This window comes from Melospiza georgiana, chromosome 6 (genome assembly GCF_028018845.1).
Source record: "Melospiza georgiana isolate bMelGeo1 chromosome 6, bMelGeo1.pri, whole genome shotgun sequence".
In the NCBI taxonomy this organism is placed as follows: domain Eukaryota; kingdom Metazoa; phylum Chordata; class Aves; order Passeriformes; family Passerellidae; genus Melospiza; species Melospiza georgiana.
Genome location: NC_080435.1, coordinates 26,441,571 through 26,457,622, shown reverse-complemented (window position 1 = coordinate 26,457,622; position 16,052 = coordinate 26,441,571).

Here is a 16,052-nt window from a genome sequence, read left to right as displayed (position 1 = left end):
TGAGTCCCCTTTACAATACCATAAATCATCTTCTGCATTGAATAACAAATCCTATAGCATTTACATATAGCCTATAAGAATCTTTACATTACCATACTGTGTTACATTTTAAACCCTAAAAACTCCTCTTTGGGCCCCTTCTGCCAAGCTGTAGGGTCTGCTCTGACCTTGGAGCTGTCTGCAAGCAGAGGGTGTTGTTTCATCAAAAGGGGATCACCTTCAGCCAGCCACACCATTGTTTTCCAGTTGTTCAGTAGCTAAGGTATCTCAAAGCTTGCTTTTATTTCAATCTCACTTATACTTTCCATATTCTCAAAATCTTTTGCCAGACAATCATATTTACAAGGCTCTCCTGTTTCATCTTCCCCAACAGGGCTGGAGTCAGGCTGCCTTGTGGGGCAGGACTGGCAGCACATCCAGCATCTCCTGCTCGTGCCTGGTGCCAGCCCTGCCCCTAGGGCTGGGGGCACAGGGATGCTGCAGTGATCAATGCCTTGCCTTGGGAATCAGAGAGGGTGTCCTGGGTGGGTAGAGCTAAGCCCCTTTGGAAAGGGCAGCTTCTTTGGCACAGCTGCAGTGGCACACTGCTGCTGGGCACGTTTCTGAAGGGGACCCGTGCCAGGGACTCCCAGGGTGTTTTCATCAGCTCAGCAAAGCCCATTGTAATCTCACCTCCGAGCAGGGTGTCACTGCAAGCTTTCAGGCTGTAAGAATATCCATGTGGCTCGTGTCTGCAACAGGCAGCACAATACAGACAGGGAAGGTCTCTCCACTGCTCTGCTGCACTGTCAGCTTTGCCCTCGTACCTAGGGAAGAAAGGCAACCCAAAGTATCAGCAAAACCTCTTGAGATGCCAGAGGCCCTGACCCCACATCCCACATCTCTATTCTTGTTTCTGGACCTTGGGATGACTTTGGCTCTCCAAATGCGTTGATCCAAAGCACGGTTTTGGAAGAATTTCCATTAGGAAAGGCAACAACTGTGGGGACATCAGGTTTCACTGCCATGTTCCTGCCTTGGGCACCTGTGACTATGGTCACAAGGATTTGCAGGTGAAGAGAGAGACGAGAATGTTGATTCTATGTTCAGAAGGCTTAAGTTATTATTTTATGATATATATAGTAGATTATGACTATACTAAAAAGAAATAGAAGGAAAAGTTCTCAGAAGGCTAGCTAAGCTAAGAATAGAAAAGGAATGAATAACAAAGGAGCTCTCTCCCACTCTGTCCCAGAGAGAGCTTGGTCCTTGATTGGCCATTAACTATACACAACCAACATGGGCCAATCACAGATGCACCTCTTGCATTCCACAGCAGCAGATAAGCAATGTTTCCATTCTTTTTCTGGGCCTTCAGCTTCCCAGAAGGGAAAATCCTAAAGAAAGGATTTTTAGTGTAAAGGATGTCTGCGACAGGCACCGAGCCTTTGCAGGACAGTGGTGCTGCATGATGGCCCTGTTAGATGCCGAAATGCATCCAGACTGAGGCTGCCATTACAAAAAGTTATTTAAAAAAAGAAAAAAGGTAGAAATGCTTTTTAGGTTATGGTGGATAATCACTCTGTAAGCAATGTGAATTTTACAAGCCTGTCATTGAGAGAGGCTTGCAAATTCAGGGTTGCACTGAACTTTGAGCAAGCAGAAGAGCTGTGCTGAGTTTGCCTGCTTTTGGTTAGCAAGACAAGGCCTTGAGCCCCTGAGCTTCCTGAAGGGTCAGCCAGGGAAAGCATCTCCAGAGAGATGGAGGGAAAGGTTTTTTATAATGTCTTTGTCCCTCACTGCTGCATCTCTGACTAATTCAAGGCCTGGTGCAGACATTTCTGTCTTTAATACAAAGATGAGCTGGCACAACATTGGATTAAAACACTTGGCATGACACTTAATGGAGAGAAAAATTATGTTTTAAAGGGAAGGGGTTTGTATCTGTATCTGTCCTTGGGGTCTGCAGGGGCTCTTTGGCCAAGCCCATGGATAGGAGTCAGTTTTGACCAGCCCTGACCTCTGGGTGAGAGCCAACCCAGGTACAAGCCCTGCAAGCTGAAGCCTTGGGAATACTTCTCAGTTACCACAGGGCTTAGCTAAATCCTTGCCCTGTAAGGAAAACAGTCGTTTCTCTGCCCATGTGAGGAGGGTGAGGTGAGTTTTGAAATGCAGACAAAGGAGAAATTGTTTTTATCCACATTTTTCATCGTGTTTGAGTGGGAAGGCCAGATGAATATGTGGTTGTTCTGTTCAAATCACTGACTGTGTTGCTGCTCTTAAGCAGCTGAAGGCAGCTAAGCTTCACTGCTTGCATAAAAAAAAGTTTAAAACCCCAAACACCAAACAAGCAAACAAACAGAAAACCCCCACAAACTCTAAAGCCATGTTCTTTGCTCTAAATGAAAGTCAGCCAAAGACTGGGGCAGGGTTATGGATGAGAAGGATCATCATATGTGGGTGACACAGTGCTCACACCTTCCCACAGGGCCTTGTCCTGCTCCTCCAGCCTGTTATAAAGGAATTAGGCAGTTGGATTAATAAGGAGAATTTATTCCATAATTAAAATACAAAGGTAAAAAGGCCACAAGCAAAGCTCAGATCAGTGCTGAACCAGGCTCACAGCGTTGGGTGAGATGGGGGGCCACTATGGCTCCTTTCCTCTGTGCATCACCCAGAGACAGCTCTCACTAAGTCTGTTTTATACGTTTCCAAGCTCTGAGGGTTGCTGGGAAGGGTTTCTTGCCTTCTTATGTTGATCTTATCCTCTTGGCATATTCATGTAGGTTTTCCTTCCTTGCTGTTGCTCTTGCTGAGAGTTTCCCAAAGCTGGTAAATAATTCACCTTGTTAGAGGAAAATCTCCTGCAATATACATTCTAGGAGACAGATTTATCTTATTGATGATGCATATTCAATGCATATTGCTGGGGTTTGGTCAGATGAATAATCCTCTGGAATCAACATTTCTGGAGATGAATAATCAGGCTAGGATCTTGGTGCATATCGCTGCAGTCTCATCAGAGGGAATTTCCCCAGAATCCTCCTTTGGCATGCCAGGATTTTCATCAGGTGAGATTACTATAGCCTCAGCACGAATTTATACGTAGCATCTATGACAAGCCCCCTTCCCTGGGTCAGTTGGGTGTTTAGGCCAAGGATTAGCAGGGCCTCCAGCCCAAAGTGTGCTGTGGAGCAGGCAAATTCCCTGCTGGAAGTCTGTGGGATGCTGAGACACAGGGAGTGTGGAGTGAGCACGGTGGAAATGAAGTAATTCCTTACACAAATGCTATTTTGAGGGCCTGTTTCCTGAGGAGTGGGGCTTCCTCTGGTGAGGCCCCGCAGAGGTCATGGCATGGCACCCTCTGCACAGCAGGAACAGGGCTGTGCCTGTTCCATCCTGCACACACCATGCCTCTGCAGCTTTAATTGAGATAAACTCAGTTCCTCTGACTCAGCTTCTTGGCTTCTAGTCAAAAACCTCCTGTCCTGGGGAGGAAATGATTAGGCTGCTGGAGCATCCTCTCATGAGGACAGGCTGAGAGATTTGAGCCTTGAGAACAGATGACTGAGAGGGACTTAATCAAAGTCTATCAGTATCTGAAGGGAGGGTGAAAAGAGGGCAGAGCCAGGCTCTGCTCAGTGGCACTGAGCACTAGGACAAGAGGCAATGGACAGAAATTGGTGCACGGGAGGTTCCACCTGAACATGAGGAAGAGCTGCTGCGCTGTGCAGTGGCTGTGCAGGTTGCCCAGGGAGGGTGTGGAGTGTCCCTTGCTGGAGATACTCAAGAGCCAGGCACAGAGTTAGTAAAGGACTCAAGCAGCAGCAGCCTGAAGTCCTTCACTGGCATTCTGAGGTCCTGGCAGTCTCAATCTGCACTATGATGGGCACTGAGGTTTACAGCCTGCTTTCCACCCTGAAGTCAGAATTCCAGAAAATCAGGGTCCTCCTGCTCAGCCTTGCTGTGCTGACATCTCACTGAGGACCAAGGATGGCTGGCTGTTCAGGATTCAGGGAGAGCTGTGAGGCTGGAAATTTCTGAATGACCTGCTTCTAATTTAGCCTAACATCTGTCCAGCAGCATAAATGTGTGCCTCACCTTTGTGTGAGTACTCAGCCTCTGGGCTGATTCAGCAGAAATTAGTTCAGATAGCCCTTCTTCTCTAGCTGTGCAAAATAAGAGCTGTAAAGAAGTCCCTTCAGAATGTGTAAGCCAGTGTTGGAGTTCACATGCCCATGTGGGTGTCCCATGCACAGGAACACCAAGATGGTCCAATCTCTGCTTTGATGGAGCTGAGTGCAATGTAATTTATTCAATTTATATGTCTCACTACAAATACTGATAAAATATGTTAGTAAGGAGTGGGTTTGCTTTCAAATCCTTGAGTGGTTTGAGTGGGAAGGGATCTACAGAGATCTGCCATGGGCAGGGGTGCTGGTCTTGAACCTGCTTGGCATCACTGTGGATGTAAACTGAACTTGCTCAGAAAGGACTCTGCTGTTTTAACAGCCTGCTGGGAGGGTCAGCTCCTGGGTGCAGAGTTCAAGAAGTGGAGAGGTTGTAATGCCAGAAAGAAATTAAAAAAAAAAAAAAAAAAAAAAAAAAAAAAAAAAAAAAAAAAGAAGAATGCAATAGAAAAAAGCAAGCACAGAAATTTGCCTCTTCAGAGAGGTAATGGTGCCATCCATCACTGTCATCTGGTGTCCTGATGGTGGCACCCTGAGGTCCTTCACCAGCTCTGACGACTGTTACGTGCCCCTTATGGTTGGAAACTGGATGTGCAGCAAGGCATTGCAGAGGGACATGTTGACTGGAAATGTGTTCACGTTCAGGAACCATGCTAGCAATCACTGTAGGTAGTCTGTCTGTCTGTGGGTTTTGATGGTCTCCAGCTGTGTGTCTGTTAGTCATAAACATGTTTTCTCCTCTTTCCTGGTAGTGTGGCAGGGAAAGCATAGTGAGTGGGGTGGGAAGGAACACACTGAGTGTGCGAGCCGATGGCAAAACTGACTTTCTTTGGCAGCCCCTTGAAGTGACCTTGGGTAGTGTTTATTGCCAGCATGGGTGCAGAACTTATAGAAAGAGCTAGTAAAATATTATTTGCATTTGCTTGCTCTGATTTTCATGTAAAATGCACCATCTTTTCAGGAGAAAGTTGAGTTGGAAGATTTGGGGTTTACAAATTGGCTCAGAACACTGAATTTTCCTTAGCTGCTGGAACCCACAGCATCCTTGGGTGGGTGGCCTGGTTGGGCCGAACTAGAAGTCAGACATAAAAATCAGAGAGGTATGAATTTCCTCCTATCTCCCAGAGGAAATGAAACCTCTGCAGTCAAGAAACATGTGGCTGCTGTGGTGCTATTGAGCTGGATGTAGGGCCTGAGAGTGTTCAAGCTAAAAACTCCTGCAAAGAGAAGGATGGAGTGAGTGCACTCCTGCCATAAATGGAGGCACTGCAAGTTAAATAGGAGTTTAATTGATGTTAACTGGATGGTTTGCTCCAGCAGATCAGAAAATAAGCCATGTCCCGAGTTTGATGTTTTTTCCCCTAGTCTAGGTGTAAATTAGAAGGACAGTGTTGAATTGAATGCAGGTAAAGCACCACACATGGGCACAGCCACTCTCCTGGAGCTTGTAATTTGTCCCTTCTGCACCCAGCCCCAGGGAACTTTGCAGCTGATATGTTTGTATCTGCTTGGGTGGGAAATTGTGGGTAGAAAAGGTTGCTCAGAAGTGAAGGATTTCACAGGGAGAAACGATCTCCTGTCACAACCAGTTGCGGTGAGCAAGGGAAACATGGCTTTATTCTTTATTTCCCCTGCCTGAATGTGAAGTTCAGGGACAGCACTGTTCAGCTGCTGGGATGCTGCTGCTTTTCACAAACCAGGTTCTGTATTTGCTGTACACAATCAAGAATAACCTGAGGGGGTCTGTGTTTATTTTCTTCATTCCCACTGTCCTAAACTGACCTAAACTTGCAGGGTGAGGCTGAAGGTTCAGCCATCCAAGCAAGGTTGGTTCATCTGCCTCCTGCCATGCACACAGGTCCATAAGAGGCTGGAAAAAAGCCCATAAATCCCTACTTGTGTGGCTGGCACGTGTGGCACTGCTGGCACCAGGCTGATATCACAGGACCTGTCACATTCACATTTTCTGAAAAATCCCTTCACCCAGGATTTTTCTCCTGGGAAGCTGAGAAGCCTTAGAGAAAAAGGAAAAGAATTATTACCTCATTTGCTTCTCCTGTGTTGTGCTCATGTGGAATGTGTTTGGAGATTGTTTACCCACAGGTGATTGTTTCATTGGATTCTGCTGTGAGTTGTTTTCACTCTTTGGCCAATCGGGGCCAAGCTGTGTCGGGGCTCTGGAAAGTGTCACGAGTTTTCATTATTATCTTTTTAGCCTTCTGTAAGTATCCTGTCTCTATTCTGTAGTATAGTTTAGTACAGTATTCTTTAATATAATATAGTACCATAAAATAATAAATTAGCCTTCTGAGAACATGGAGTCAGATCCATCATTCCTCCCTGCCACGGGGGTCCCAGCAAATACAATACGGACCCGCAGCTGCAGAAGCTGAGGCTGCCCCTGAAGGCTCCTTCTCTCTGGATCCAAGCTGAGGAGCCCTGACAGGGCTGTCCTGGGCTGGAGGGGTGTTTCTGCCATGCCAGGCTGTCAGTGCACACACTTTGCCTGTGCCTTTGGGGACCCCAGGCAGAAACCACCAGCCAAGGACCACTCAAGTGCAGGGGCAAGGTGCCCCATGGACTCCCTCCTCCCCTAACAGCCTGCTGTCCCCTTTGTGCCTTCTAGGCTGCTGCCTGCCCATGGCTGATGAGCCCAGCTCCCCCAAGAAGGCAAGGAGCATCTCTGAAGAGCAGGAGCTGGAGCCCTGGTTGTGCCCCCCTTCCCCCGAGTGGGCCATCGTGAGGGTCATCCCCGAGGAGGAGATGGCTGAGCACAACCTCCTGGCCGTTCGAGTCATGGTCACCAGTGATGCTAGCAGGTACCTAAAACACAGCTAAACCTACAAGAGCAGTTTGCTTTTCTCTTTGGGTCATCCCTGAGGAGGAGATGGCTGGGCATCTCCTGGCCGTTCGAGTCATGGTCACCAGTGATGCTAGCAGGTACTTAAGATACAACTAAAGCTACAAGAACAGTTTGCTTTTAGGTACCTAAAACATAACTAAAGCTGCAAGACCAGTTTGCTTTTCCTTTTTCTCCTTGGGTCATCCCCGAGGAGGAGCTGGCTGAGCACAACCTCCTGGCTGTTCGAGTCATAGTCACCAGTGATGCTAGCAGGTACCTAAAACACAACTAAAGCTGCAAGAGCAGTTTGCTTTTCTCTGGAATGCTAAAGAAAATCATAACATAATATAGTGCTGGATGTATGTACAACAAAGGAGGGTGGGAGAAAAGAACCAAACAAAAAAAAACTTCACAAATGCTCAGAATAACAGTTGTTCTTAACCGCAGCCATAAATCCCCACAAGGCACATGAATCACTTTGCAGGAAATGTTCAAACATTCCCATCCCACACAGGGGCCTGGATCAGAGGGTAAAGCATTGCTGTGATCAGCTTGGGTTCAGCTCTTGGAATGGACAGTTTTTGTTACACAGGGAATTGGGATTTGGGCAATGGGTGTGTTATGGCAAAAGGTGCATCCTGTGACATGGCCACCTCCCACCTTGGGCCCATCCTGCAGCTCCACACCCTGGGCCTCTCCTGGGTTTTGAGAGCCTGCCCATCCCTAAGAAATCTGAAATTTGATGAACCTTGGGGAGCTGTCAGAGGAAGCCCAATTTCTACATACTCATGAGAGTATATTTGCTTTTGGGCAGGGTTCTGTGGCAGTTCATTCCATCTGAAGATTAGATTGGTTTCCCCTGAGTAAAGCACTTTTCCTTACTGAGAACTAAACAGTAAGAGGGGAAGTGAAAAACAAAAAGGAGAAAAGGCAAACCCAAGAGACCAATTGATTCAAACACTGCTGCTCTGCTGGGAAGCTCATTCAGATTTCTGACACCCCTCTAAACACCCACTTGTAGTGCTGTGTGCAGCTTTTAGAGAGCAGCCTGGCTCTGAGAAATGCAACCTTCTGCTGTTCCCTGAGGTGGCTGTAAATGGGGTTTGTGCCCTGTGTGTGCTGGGTGCTCTTACAGGGAAGGATGAGCCTGTCCATGAGGAAATGAAGAACACAGGGAAGGGTTTCCTGCCTGTTTGACAGCTCCTCTGCAGAGCATGTGCTGCATCCCCTGCTAGCACCCTGCAGCTCCTGGTGTCCTGGCAGTGATGGAAGCCAGCTAATCCCCTGATCTGAGGGATCAGCTCCTTCCCCTGGGGCTGGACAGCAGGACCTGGCACAGGGGTGACAGCACAGAGGGTGCCAGTGGCACAGGGGTGAATGTCCCACTGCCCCCTCTGCTCCAGCAGGACAGTCCCTGCCTGAAAGGGGGGACAAGAGAAACAGCAAGTGACAAATGGCACTGCTGGGCTGGCTGCAGGGAACTCGGGGGGACTGGGAAAACAAGCAGTGACAGCTGTGCAGTTCAGGCTTTGAATAATGTGAATAATGACCCCCTTTCCAGCAGAGACAAGAGGAGAAACCTCATACTAGAGCACTTACCTCCTTGCTGGCCAAGGAAAATACATGTTTTGCTCTTTAAAACAGAAAGATATCAATCAATGTTCATGGCAGGGCTTTTTCCTTTCCTTCGGTGTGGCGTTCTACCCAATCTCAGTGTGGTGTCTCTCCATCCACACCGGGTCTCACACAGGGTCAAAGACTTCATATATTTATACTTCTACATATATATGTCTGTATCTATCTGTATGGTTGACTTTGCTTGAAAGGCAGCTTAAAAAGTGTGTTTTAGCATGACATTCAAGGCCACTGTGGTTCAGCCTGCTGTTCAGAGAGCAGTGCACCTGGAGAGGTGCTCACTTCCCTGCTGTCCTGCCTGCCCTGGCCTCCCTGCACTGCTGGCTGGATCTGGGCGCAGCTGGGGGCCAGCACTGGTGGGTGCTACCCAAATGTGTGCCTTTATACAGGCCTGCAGCCTCTCCTCTTCCTCTTCTTCCTGCTGGGCTGTGACAACAAAACCCTGCTTTCTTCTGTACAAACACAGAGCAGCTTCTCCTGCCATGCCAGCAGGACTGCTCGCAATGTGAACTCCTCTTCTTTTGAGGCACAGCTATTAATCATCACAGGAATAGATTTAGGTGGGAATAAATTAGGTTGGCAGTATTGTTGGCATGCAAAAGAGGCTGAGAGGGATCCTGCTGCAGTGCACTCATGTGTGGCTGCAATGGCAATGTGGTCACATCAGAAGGGCTGATGGTGTCTGTTCCCTACAGCCTGGACTTCAGAGATGAAAGAAATGGCCTGGTTACTAGAAAAAGGGCTAATAATCACCTCAAAAGGTTGATGTGCCCTGAGGCAAGGTCAGGATGTGCATGGTGTGTTTGCGTGGTGTATTTTTAATTACATTTACTCAAGGGGATGCCATAATCTGCCTCTGATCAGCTCAGGTGCCTCCCTGTGCTGCTCACTGTTCCATGGGCTGGCCCAGTGGCTCCCAGGAATGAGCTGAGTTTCCTTCTTTCCTACAGACACCTTCTGCACGTTTGAAGGCTGCTTAAGTAGCTTCACCCAATCCTCTCTCTCTAGACTTATGCTTACAATTTTCTCCAGCTTCTTGACTCAGCCTTGCTTGCTGGGCCTGTGGCTGTCCTCACGCCTCTCCTCCAGGCTCCTTTCTCCTCATATTTTCACAAATCTGCAGGAAAAATGTGAACAGGGCACGGTGCATTGTTTCCAGGCCAACCCCAGCACTGCAAATGCTGTTTCCCTCAGTTCATACTTGCAGGCAGAAGTGCCTGGCCTTGCTGTGTGAGCACTGAGGGGTTTCACTGAGGGGTTTGATCCCAGGTGCTGAACCTTGTGGCTGTGGGTGCAAATCCAGACTCTGATGGCAATGGGGATAGCTCAGCTGGGTAGCACCCACAGCAAATCACAGTCCTGGCATCGTGGTGATGAAAGGAGGAAAATGAGGCCATCAGCTTTGGCTGCCAGGCACCTCTTCCTCTGAAACACCCACACTGCTGTCAGGGCTCATGCTAGTGCTGGTTGCACCCCCTGAAATGTCCCACTTCCATCTTGCCCTTGTGAAAAACACCAATCACTTGTTTTTAAAAGTTTAATAGTAATAAAATGGTTATATAAATAGTAATATAGTTAGAGTAATAATAATTTGGACAATTTGGATTAGAACAATATGAGACAATAAAAACAAAGAGTTATGGATGACCCAGGTACCTTTTCTGGGCAAAATAAGCCCGAAAAAGGACCCAAGTTAACAGAGGATTAACCCTTAAAAGCAACAGCCTGTTGCATATTCATACACCTCATCCATGATGCATAAATTCCATTCAAACCCAGGATTCTGTCTGGGCAGTGTCAGCTTCTTCCTCTGAATCCTGACGGCGTCTTCAGGGCTGAGTGAGGTGGGAAGAAGTTCATTTCTTCTGATAATGAGGCAATAAATTCTCTTTCTCTGAAAGATTCAGGTGTCCTGTGGCTGCTGTCTCACTGTCAGTCCTCCCTTTAAAAAAAAAGTACTCTACATAGCATAGTTTCTATTTTAGCATGATGTTATAACCTAAAACTATATTTACCACATGCTTAAGAGAATTAATACAGCATAACTTTCTAACACAACCCATATAATACTCATTTCAATATTTGCCAAAAGCCAATCATGCATTTTTCTCTCCCTTTCCCCTGTAGCTCTGAGCTGGAGTTTGATGTGCCCGGGGGCTCCTCGAGCTCGGAGGTGGGTGAAGCCCATCCCTTGGTGCCAGCCTCGCCCCCCGCCTGCTCCAGCCCCATCCCGAGGTGGGCATCGCTCATCAGGAGCCCCATGGTGCCCCAGGAAAGCTCCAAAACATCCAAAGTGGCTGATGGTAAGCAGTACCCTGGCGTGGGGGTGCTCCAGCTGCCTCTCTGAGGGTGCAGGTAGGACTGGGGGAGACTGTTCAAAGTGGAGGCTGTTCCTGCAGTGTGGCCAGGTTGTCTTTTTGGGGGGTTTTCTGCCTTTTTTCTGCCCAAAAGCACCATTCCCACAGTGCAGGGTAGCCTGGAGGAGCTGTGCCTCGTGCTTGGCTTGCAGGGGTGGGAGGGATGTTTTCCCACCAGTAAAATGTTAGGGTGGTGCTAGGTAATCTGCAGCACTGCCTAGGCAAGGGTGAGGCTGGGAATCACTGGAGAGCTCTGCTTGCAACAGTTTGGGTTTCTACAGGTAGCTGCTGCATGGTTTTGTGCCCAGTGAAAGCACAGGGAGGAAAGGACACAGCTAGCAGGGAGATGGGGAGGGGTTTGGGAGCAGTCTGCCTTCAAATGGAAAGAAACTCTTCTCTGGAGCTGGTCACAACTAAAAGATGTGCACAAAACAGCCAAAGACATGGTTCTGCAGAAAATAAAAGGCTGCCAGCGTTCCTTTCTTCCCATCTCCCACCACTCCCACATCCATATATGCATTTTTAATCCTAGCAGAAAAGAGGGGATTTTACACAGCAATTTAAATCCCCTCTTGAATAAGGAGCCCTTGTTTGATGCAAAAGGACAGCAGCAGACCCAAAAGGTGCCCAGCAGCTTGTGGCTCCATGTAACCACCAAAGAATTTTGTCCCTCTTCATCCCCAGTTTCCCACTGCCCCCATCCCTGTTTGCTGGGTCTTTTTCCTGCCCCATCCCTGTTTGCTGGGCTGTTTTTTCTTCTCCCATCCCTGTTTGCTGAGGTGTTTTTCCTGCCCCATCCCTGTTTGCTGAGGTGTTTTTCCTTCTCCCATCCCTCTTTGCTGAGCTGTTTTTCCTGCCCCATCCCTGTTTGCTGGGCTGTTTTCCTGCCCCATCCCTGTTGGGTTCGGGGTCAGGCAGGGCTCGGAGCTGCTCCTGCATCCCTGCGGATGCGCGCTGCCCTCTCCCGGCTGCAGCTGCTCGGAGAACGGAGCCCCTGCCCCGGGAATGTGGGGTTCTGCTCCTCCTGCCGCCTGTTCTCCCCAGCTCCACGTTTGCTCTCCGGCTTGTGCTGCATTAGCTTACCCTGTGTCCCCTCTGTTTCTGCCCAGCACTCCAGAGAGCCAACAGTTTCCAGTCCACGGCGTTAAATAAGTATCAGAATTGGAGGAGAAAATTCCAAACAAGTGAGTAGAGCCTGAGAAGTGATTGTATCTACTATTCATGCTGTTTTCCTGTCCTTTAGCTGTCTGTATTCCCTCTTTTCCTTTAGAGTTTCTGTGGTTTTGAGTCACTAGTCACTACTAGTTTTGTATTTTGAGTCACTAGTTGAGAAAACAGAGATCTAAAACACACCAAATGTTTCTTTCCATTTTCTTACCCTCAAAAGATCAAACTCCCTTTCTGTGTGACTGCACCCATCGGCAGATGGTGTGCACTTCATTCTCCAGGTGGGAATACACAGTCCTGTCCCAGAGCTGCAGATTTTGTCTCTAGCCGGCCTGCACTGATTGCCTTTGATCAGGTGTGGCTCTGGGGCTGACCTGGTGTCACTCACTGGAAGTACTCCTGAGGTGCCTGTTGACACACTCCCACTGGTGCTGTCACCTCTTTTCTGTTGGGTAAAAAACCCCCAGGTGATATTTCTGGGTTGGTGAAAGGGACAAAGCCAATCCCAAGAGGTGAGATGGTGAAAATAAGTGTTAGTGGTTCTTGTCCTGTAGCAATTTTCCTTGCTTTGGGCTGACCTGCCTTTCCCTGTGGGATTCACGCAGGAATGCAGTGATTTTGATAGAGATTGTGCTCTATTAATTTCTGATACACAGTGTGGTCACCCCTCCCAGCTGAGGTAACCTTCCTCCTGGGCTGGGGTCCCCAGACAAGACACCTGTTGTGTTTGGGTTCCCCCCAGTTGGGGGCAGGAATGATGGATCTGACTCCATGGTCTGAGAAGGCTAATTTATTATTTTATGATACTACATTATATTAAAGAATGCTATACTAAAGATACAGAAAGGATACTTACAGAAGGCTAAAAAGATAATAATGAAAACTCCTGACTCTCTCCAGAGTCCTGACACAGCTTGGCCCTGATTGGCCAAAGAGTGAAAACAACTCACAGCAGAATCCAATGAAACAATCACCTGTGGGTAAACAATCTCCAAACACATTGCACATGTGAGCACAACACAGGAGAAGCAAAAGAGATAATTATTGTTTCCCTTTTTCTCTGAGGCTTCTCAGCTTCCCAGGTGAAACTCCTGGGAGGGGGGATATTTCAGAGAATGTGAATGGTACAGACACCAGCCCTGGTTTCAGCCCTGCTGCCTGGGGCTGGATGTCCCTCGTGCCCGCACAGCCCTCACCTCCCTGCCTGTGCCCCAAGGACTGGCAGGTTCCTGCTGGGAATGGCCTCACCAGAGAGGGGCTGGGGGAGCCCAGCAGCCCCCAGAGCCCCCCAGAGGTGCAGCTGTGTTTGGGAGTGGGGGTGTTGGCAGGCTGGAGTGTGAAACGTGTGTGTCCAGCAGCAGCAGGGTGGGATCTGTGCAGGGAACTGAGTGCCTGGGCACAGGGACAGCAGGATTTGGGAATGGTGGGGACAGCTGCTCTTTAACCCTGCCCCAAGCTGCCCTCTGCAGCCAGGGGCATTTCTGCTGCTGCCCAGCATCCCAGAGAAGTTATGGCTCTGCTGCTGAAGCAGGCAGGATCCCTGTGCCTATGCTGGGACCAGTGCTCAAGCAGAGGCATTTCAGCTTGCTTTGAATGCACAAGAAAGCTTTGAGATTATTGTCAAGTCCCTGTGCTATGGGATGAATTTTTATATCTCAAATGACAAGATAAGATGCATTTCCTCTTCCTGGCATCAGCCTTGCCTTCAATCAGGTGCACATGAGCACTGTCACTGCCCACCCACAGTGCCCTGGAGGCCTGGGTGCCTCAGGATAACTCAGTAAATCTCAGTAGGGCACACACAGAGCCATTCCATGCTCCTGAGAGGAGGCTCCCACAAGCTCTGTGAAGGTCTGTCCCTGCAGAGGCAGCTGTGCTAGACAGACAGACAGACAGGGCTGCATGCCCTGGGATTGCCTGTGCCAGGAGGCTCTGAGAGGCTCCTGGGGTGCCCCACCATGCCTGGCATGAGCAGGTGGGACACGGTGTTCCCAAGGTCTCCTGGCATCCCTGCCAGCCTTGGCTCTGCCTCTGGAGCACTGTAGAGCAAGTGAGAATTGGCACAGACAGCAGAGTTTGGCTCCACCAAAGGCTTGGATTTAAAGTCTTGCCTGAATTGATCTCAGTTTTTAAAAGATCAATAATGGTTCTTGATCCAGGTTTGTGTGTGGGGTAAGAAAGATTGTTAGAGAAGAAAGCAGAGAAGACTGGAGGGGGTGTCACTCTTAATTCTGACTGATTTTCAGCTTGTTCTCAGCAAGGGCATTACTTACAGGTTTGCCAATTAATTTTTCCATAATTTTGTTAAAGTCTTCCGTGTGCTCAAGGGCTGTAGAGGGAGCTAAAAGCCTTTGAGAGGGAAGCAATGTGCTGCATGAGTCTGCCTGCAGCTCAAGTATGCTGTTAGAATGAGGTGTAAAGCACAGTCAGCATACACTGGGAGCAGAATAAAAGCTTTTTTTACTCTCTGGAGGAAGACTGTAAGTCATAGTTTCTATATTTAATCCAATTTGATTAAAGGAATTCATGTGATCATCAGTCACATGAAAAAAACCTCAGTCTCCTTTTCAGGCATATTTCCCCAAACACATATGTTTCATAAACAGCACAGGGTAGGCAGCCAAGGAGAGGAAATCAGTGTCATGGCTATATTGGCTGAAAGGCTCAGAGCAGGATATTACCTTTCAAAACCTTTAATCCCCATGCATGGCCACAGGGAACGCCGTGCTCCTAATTTATCTTGTGGGAACGAAACTGTTTTCCCTGTGACAGGTGGGGGCTGTGGCTTTGTGTGGAGCAATGTTCTCATGTGTGCCCATGAGAGCTGGAGTGGGCAGGAATTCTCCCCATAGACTAATGCTTGGGTTTGGGAGTTAATGACTGAGCTGTGAATATACTTGTCATGTTATAGCTGGACATGATAATATCTTGGATCAGGGATACTTTTGTTTGTCCAAAGATTATTTGTTATGTAAAATTCCCATAGGCACAAGTAGGGAAAGTTCTCCTGCCTCCCTTCAGGTGGGTGTTGCCTCCTTTAGTAATTAATTACCCTGCCTGATCCCAGCAGATCTTGTTGCCTGTTGTCCTGACTTGGGGGACTTTTTTTCTGTCCCTGCTGCCTGCACGTGGATACATCTCCTATTTTGTCCCCATTCTGATGGACAGCCCTCTCAGGAGTCATCCATTTCCTTCATTTCTTGGAATTACCCAAAGTTCAAAAGTCACAGGTTGCTTTGACTGCCTCTGCTTCTGAGGCCTGAAGGCCCTCTAAAGAGGACTGGCTTTCCAGAAGTTTCCTGGAACTCCAAAGCTGCTTCACTACACCCAGCCCTGAAGTGGAAGCAGTTCAGGTCCTGAACTGAAAATATCAACATATGTTTGGCACAGCAGGCACACACATATGTGAGTGAGGCCATAAACTTCAATGCTGCAGGTCAGTTCTTCAGGTTTAACTCTACTCAGGAGGCTGTTTAATCTTCTGCTCTTCTTCTTCAATTGCAGGCTTCATTTTAGATATTTATAGACAAAGTCAATACCAATGGGAAGGTAAAAGTTGTGTATTTTGCAGGCTTTCCTCTGCTGTCAAGCAAGAAACCTGGGCCACAAGGGAAGGAGAGCTCAGGGAGCTGCCAGCATGGTGCTGCAGAGAAGCACTCCCAGACTCAGGTACAAAGGGAATTGTGCACAGCAGGATGGCTGGGACTCTCAGCAAGCTGTCCCTGCTCCTTTAAAGAGCTTTGGTCCTCACAGTGACCACTGAGGGTGGAGCCAGACTTGTGCTGTACAGAGGGAAGAGACTTGGATTTGATGTGATCATTCCCAAATCAAGTGTCTGTGAGACTCAGGCCTCAGTCACACAAGGAGTTAGCCACTAATCTG